This window comes from Priapulus caudatus, unplaced genomic scaffold (assembly GCF_000485595.1).
Source record: "Priapulus caudatus unplaced genomic scaffold, Priapulus_caudatus-5.0.1 Scaffold625, whole genome shotgun sequence".
Taxonomy (NCBI): domain Eukaryota; kingdom Metazoa; phylum Priapulida; class Priapulimorpha; order Priapulimorphida; family Priapulidae; genus Priapulus; species Priapulus caudatus.
The window spans coordinates 53794-60154 of record NW_014577686.1 but is presented as its reverse complement, the minus strand read 5'-3'; the positions used below and the strand labels follow the sequence as shown (position 1 = coordinate 60154).

Sequence of the window (6361 nt, the reverse complement as noted above, 5' to 3'; positions counted from 1 at the left end):
GTCACGTGTGTATCAGATGTTCGTCTGCGCAGCGCTGCAGAAGTGATGTGTTTGTTCACCTGTAGATGGCGCCGCGTGCATGGCGCGAGTCGGAACGAGCTGAACCTGCTCGCATGAACTTGTAGTTTCAACTTTCCGTGAAGCGCGCACACACGTGGTAGTTGAACACGGTCTTTAGGGTAATCGAGAAGGTGCGCTATACTAGATCAGGGTGCCCGTTGTCTGAAACATCATAACTATTAATTTATATAGATTATCGTAAGTCTAAAATGTCATACATTTTGCTCGACACTTTATTGCTAAGGTTTATGACATGTTAGACTCATTATATCGAAAACTACTTCCTGGAGCTTCTGGCAGCGGGCACACCAATGTATTATTTGCAACCACGAAAGGAAGCTCGGTTATGGTCGATTACCTGTACGATATGATTAAGATAGACATGGCGCGCTTTGATGTAAACGTCACACGGTCAGTGTCAGACCGCCCGGAGTTACTAGTGGCACTCCTCTCCTTTGTTCTTTACATTTTACAAAGGGAATCATGTACATGTAAACTAGTTTTTGTCATCATTAATAAATATTGGTTTAAAACGTAGACGGTGGCGTCGATGGCCGGTGTATGTGTGTGTGTGATCTCTGTGTTTAACTCGTTACAATTACCTTATTTGGCGGAGCCACGGCGGCATCATGGCCATGCCTCCCTCTTCATCTACGAATCTATGCTAGAAGACTAGTAAAAAGCGTGAGTTAATCGTTTATGGGCCCGCATTTTACTTGTTACCCAAAGAGGGTTCAGTAGAGGTTTATAAATTTCCGTTGGAAGCACTAAAATATAAACGGCTGGACCCGGGCGGTGGAGGTTCACAGCACTCCCTCTCCCTCCTCGGTTGAGGTTGCTCCCCCGCTGCCATTGGTAATCCAGTAAAGCTCACGTAAACTTTCGTGCCGGATACGGTATAGCTAGCAGCTGTGGGTGGTGACCGAGGGCGTGAGAAATCTGCACGTTGGTGAATGCGAAATAGTATAATAATGTCACAGAGTAGATAATATTTTATCTTCTTTAGATATCGTCAAACGAACTAGTTATATTAGTTCAGGCTTGTTTATTTTGTGTGTAGGCGAATTGTGTATTTCTCCCATTCACATTCCTCTCCTCCAATCCTATTCACGCCTCTTGCCTTCCACTCCCCAATCCGCCTTCACTCTCCCTGCCCTCCCCTACTCCGCTTCTCTTCACTCCCCTCTTCCGCGTCTCCCCCGGTCGTTTATTTATAATATTAAAATTATTTTAAGATATTCAGACGCGAGGTATTTTTTCGTAAATAGCGAATACACTTATTGTTATGCTGCCATGCCGTTGCATGATATATACGCTTCATATTTCCACGTGAGTTTTTTTGGGAAGCTACTGAAACAGAAAGAGTACCACTTGAAGGAAACTTGTAACAGATTTAGTTATATCCACTCGCATTACATTCTTTATATATATTACGTCGTAGAAGTATGTGATAGCACAGCACGCATTACTTAGGCGCGAGTACGCGCAGGCCAACACGAACGCACGAACGCAGACGAAAATAATATGTTATTGCATATCTATCGCTAACCAGACGTTTTACGTTTTCGGAAACTGGTTGGTTGGTCAGGCTGAGAGTATATTTGCAAGCCTGTTGTGCTGCACAGCCTTGCGCGTTTACTTATGTCATTTTTGCTGGTTATTTTATTTTACAAATACAATTCACTAAATAACCATATCACGTGGAATTCAGAAATCTGATTACTTTCTTACAACATATTTACATCGTGAAAACCTCTTGCTGAAGCTGTGCAAGTCTAGAGGTTAATGGCACGTACGTCACCCAAACTAGGAAGTGAGGGAAAGTGTACGCAGGTCGTGCTGAGGTAAGATGAAGGGACGGTGGTGGTTGGGTAGGTTAGAGAGGTGGTGGAGGGGTAAGTTAGAGAGGTGGTGGAGGGGTAAGTTAGAGAGGTGGTGGTGGGGTAGGTTAGAGAGGTGGTGGAGGGGTAGGTTAGAGAGGTGGTGGAGGGGTAAGTTAGAGAGGTGGTGGAGGGGTAAGTTAGAGAGGTGGTGGAGGGGTAGGTTAGAGAGGTGGTGGAGGGGTAAGTTAGAGTGGTGGTGGAGAGAGCGTAGGGCAATGCATGCTGGCGTTGCTAGCGGGTGCCAGTTGAGGAGATCGGGCGGGTGGTTGGCTAGGGGTTGCTAATGAGTGGTGTAGTGAAGTTGGAGAGGTGTGCGTAGCTGAAAGGTGCCGAGAGGTGTGGATAGCTGAAGCTTGGGAGAGGTGGTGCGTACAGTGCAAGGGTTTGCGAGAGGTAGGCGTAGTAGTGGAGGTTGGCCAGAGGTGTGGTGCTAGTGAAGTTGGAGAGGCGTCGGTAGTGGAGTTGAAGGTGGTGCGTAAGTGAAGGCGGAGAGGTGTGTAGTTGAGGCTTGCGAGAATGGTGTAGTGGAGCGTTGGGCAGAGTGTGGTAGCTGAAGCCGTTCGAAGAGTGGTGGTAGTTGGAGGTTGAGAGGTGGTCGGTAGCTTGAAGCTTGGAGAGGTGCGTCGGTAGCGGGAATGTGGGTAGAGGTGCGTGGTAGTGAAGGTTGGAGAGGTGGGGTGGTAGTGAAGCCGTTTTGGAGACACGAGAGGGTGGTGTGTAGTGAAGCGTTGAGAGGTGGCTGCTCAGGGTAGTGGAGGTTGGCAGAAGGTGGTGGTAGGTGAAGATTGAGAGGTAGCCGTGCGTAGTGAAGGTGGAAAGAGGTGTGGGCTAGTGAAGGTTGGAGAGGGGTGGTAGTAGTGAAGCTTAGCAGGTGGTCTCGTACGTGAAGGTTGGAGAGTGGTGGTAGTGAAGCGTTGAGAGGTCGCGTAAGTAGTGAAGGTCGGTTAGTCGGTGGTAGTGAAGCGTTGCGAGAGGTGGCTGGTACGTGAAGTTTGGAGAGTGTGGAGTGTGTAGTGAAGGTTAGCAGGCGGTGGTCGGTAAGAAGGTTGCCGAGAGGGTCTGGTGTTAGCGAAAGTTGGGAGGTGGTGGTAGTGAAGGCGGCCCCGCCGGCGCCGCGGCCGCCCGCGCCCCGGCCGCGCGCCGCTCTCGGAGAGGTTGGTAGTTGAGAGGTCGGTGATGGAGGTGGTGTAGTGGAGGTGGAGAGGTGCGTGGACTAGTGGAGGTTGGCAGAGAGTATTATGGAGGTTGGAGAGGTGGGTGGTAGTGGAGCGTTGGAGAGGTAGGCTGGTAGTGAGGTTAGGTGAGGTGGTCGGTAGTGAAGCCGTCGGAGAGGTGTGTAGTGGAGGTTGGAGAGGTGGTGGCGCTAGTGAACGGTCGCGAGAGTGGGGGTAGTGGAGCGTTGCGAGGGGGTGGTGGGTACGTGAAAGGTTGGAGACGGTGTTGGGTACGTGAAGTTGACGAGGTGGTGGTAGTACGTGCAAGGTTTGGAGCGGTGGTGGTACGCTGAAGGTTGAGTGAGGTCGGGTGTAGTGAAGGTTAGCAGAGCGTGTGGTAGTGAAGCGATTGGAGACGTCCGGTGGTAGTGAAGGTTGGCAGAGGGTGGTGGTAGTGAAGGTTGAGGTGGTGCGTCAGTGGAGGTTGGAGAGGTGGTGGTATGAATCCGGAGAGCGTGGTCGGTAGCTGGAGGTTGGAGAAGGTGGTGGTAGTGAAACGGTTGGAGAAGTGGTGGAGTGAAGGTTGGAGCAGTCGGTGGTAGTGAAGGTTGGAGAGGTGGTGCGTAGGTGAAGGTGGAGAGGTGGTGGTGGTAGCTGTAAGCGTTCGTGAGGTGGTGCCGTAGTGAAGGTTGCCGAGAGGTTGGTCGGTCGGCTAGCTGAAGCCGTTGCAGAGTGTCGGTGCTAGTGAAGCTTGGAGCGTGGCTGGTTAGTGAAGCGTTGGTGAGGTGGTGGTAGTGAAGGTGGGGAGAGTGGTGGTAGGAGTTGCGCGAGAGGTGTGTAGTGAAGGTTTGAGAGGTGGTGTATGAAGGTGGAGAGGTGCAGTGGTGTACTGAAGCGTTGCCGCAGAGGTGAGTGCGTAGGTGAAGGTGCCGAGAGGTGCGGTGGTAAGCGCCAAGCGTGTGCAGGTGGTGTAGTGGGAGGATGGTGAGGTGTGGTAGTGAAGGTTGCGAGAGGTGTGTAGTGAAGTCGGAGACAGGTCCGGTGCGTAGTGAAAGCAGTTGGCCAGCATGGTCGGTGCGGTATAACGGTTGCGAGACGGTGGTGGTAGTAAGGCTGGAAAGAGGTGGTGGGGTTAGTGAAGTTGGAGAGTGGGGGTGGTAGTGAACGGTCGGAGAGGTTTCTCGTAGTGAAGGTTGGCAGATGTGTGCGTAGTGAAGGTTGGAAGAGGTGGTCGTAGCTGAAGGCTGGGAGACGGTCGTGTGGTAGTGAAACGTTGGACCGAGGTGGGTAGTGGAAGGTTGGAGACGGTGGTGTAAGTGAAGCGTTCGGAGAAGGTGGTGGTAGTGGAGGTTGGAGAGGTCGGTGTTAGTGAAGGTTTGGAGGGGTATGGGTGCTAGCTGCACACAACGGTCGGAGACCGTGGTGGTAGTGAAGGTTGAGAGGTCGGGTCGGTAGTGGAGCCGGTTGGACGAGGTGCTAGTAGTGAAGGTATGCCGAGACTGGCTGGTACGTAGTGAAAGGTTGGAGAGGCGCGTAGTAGGAAGGTTGCCGAGAGGTGGTCGGTTAGTGAAGGTTGAGAAGGTCGTGGTAGTGAAGGTGCGGAGAGGTGGGGGTAGTGAAGGTTGGAGAGGTGGTGGTAGTGAAGGCTGGCGCAGACGGTGGTGGTAGTGCAAGGTTGGAAGGTGTGGTAGTGAGCGTTTCGAGAGTGGTGTAGCTGAAGGTTGGACGAGGTGTGGTAGGATGAAGGTTGGAGAGTTGAGTGGGTAGCTGAAGCCGTTGGCAGAGTGGTAGTAGGCTGAAGGTTGGGCAGAGGTGGTGGTAGTGCAAGCGTGGAGAGGCTGGTGGTAGCTGAAGCTGGAGAGGTGTGGTAGTGAAGTTGAGAGGTGGTGGTAGTCGAAGGGGAGAGGTCAGGGTGCGTAGTTGCAAGGTTTGGAGCGATGGTGGTAGTGTAAGGTTGGAGGTCGGTGGTGGTAGCTGAGGTTGGTGGGAGGTGTGGTAGGTGAAGGTGGTGAGGTGCAGTGGTAGCTGAGATTGGCAGGGGGAGGTCGGTAGTGAAGGCGGAGACGGTGGTGTAGGTGAAGGTCGGTGAGGTGCTGGCCTAGTGGAGGATGGGAGAGGTGGTGGTAGTTGCAAGCGTCGGGTGAAGGTGGTGGTATGAAGGATCGGCAGAGTGGTCGTATGAAGGTTGGAGGAGGTGAGTGCTAGTTGAGAGCGTTGGCTGAGTGCGTGGTAGTGAAGGTTGGAGAGTGTGTAGTGAAGCGTTGGAGAGGTGTGGGGTAGTGAACATCGGTTGGAGAGGTGTCGGTAGGGTGGTAGTGCAAAGCGGGGGAGAGGTGGTGTAGTTGAAGGTTGGAGAAGGTCGTGGTCGTGAAGTCGGTGAGGTCGGTGTAGTATGAAGTTGAGAGGTGGTGTAAGTGAAGGTCGGTGAGGTGGTCGGAGTGGAAGGTTCGGTGCAGGTGGTGGTAGTGAAGGCTTGTGAGGGGTGTATTTGAAAAGCCGTCGGAGAGGTGCAGGGGGTGCGAGTGAAAGGTTGTGAGAGGTCGGTGGTAGCGTGAAGTTGGAGCAAGGTGGTGGTCGGTAGTGAAGGTCGTGAGTGGTGGTAGTGAAGGTCGGCTGAGCGTGTGGTAGTTGAAGGTTGCAGAGGTGGTGGCTTGTATAGTGAAAGTTTGGAGAGGTGGTAAGTAGGTGCGAAGGTTGGAGACCCAGGTGCGTGTAGTGAAGCGTTCGAGAGATGCTAGGTAAGTGAAGTTAAGCATGAAGACGTGCACGGTGGTAGGTAAGGTGAAGAAGTGCATTAACTGCAATAAAGACATTAAGTAGTTAGCGTCTATGGATGACGCCGCGCGCATTTGTGTAATGCTGAAACATTTCGGAATATTACATCTTTTCTATTTTGATATATACCGTATTCGGCGCATACGCAAACAACGTCTGTGACATGCCGCTCTGTTTGCGCTGCGCGTATCCGTGAGCGTGTAGTGCGGTTGATAAACAGCCCGTCATATACTTGCGATACTTATAGTCCAAATACACACTACTGCCGATTCGCGACCCCGTCCTCGAATCTATTGCGCAAAGCCCGCCGAGACTTACTCGCAGATGGCGACTACATTTTCCACCTGTATTCGCTATAGATTGAAAAAGTCTTATAGATATATATATATATATATATATATATATATATATATATATGCCTGATGACATCCCCTAACTATTGACGATGGTACCCAGAGCCGCTTACGCAAAAAATCTGAGCGATAACAT

At 51.7% G+C, this 6361-nt stretch overlaps 1 pseudogene; it reads right to left on the bottom strand.

Annotated features, from left to right (window-relative positions):
- On the bottom strand, positions 1–5384 carry LOC106812236 (annotated as a pseudogene).
- Positions 5385–6361: the final 977 nt, after the last annotated feature.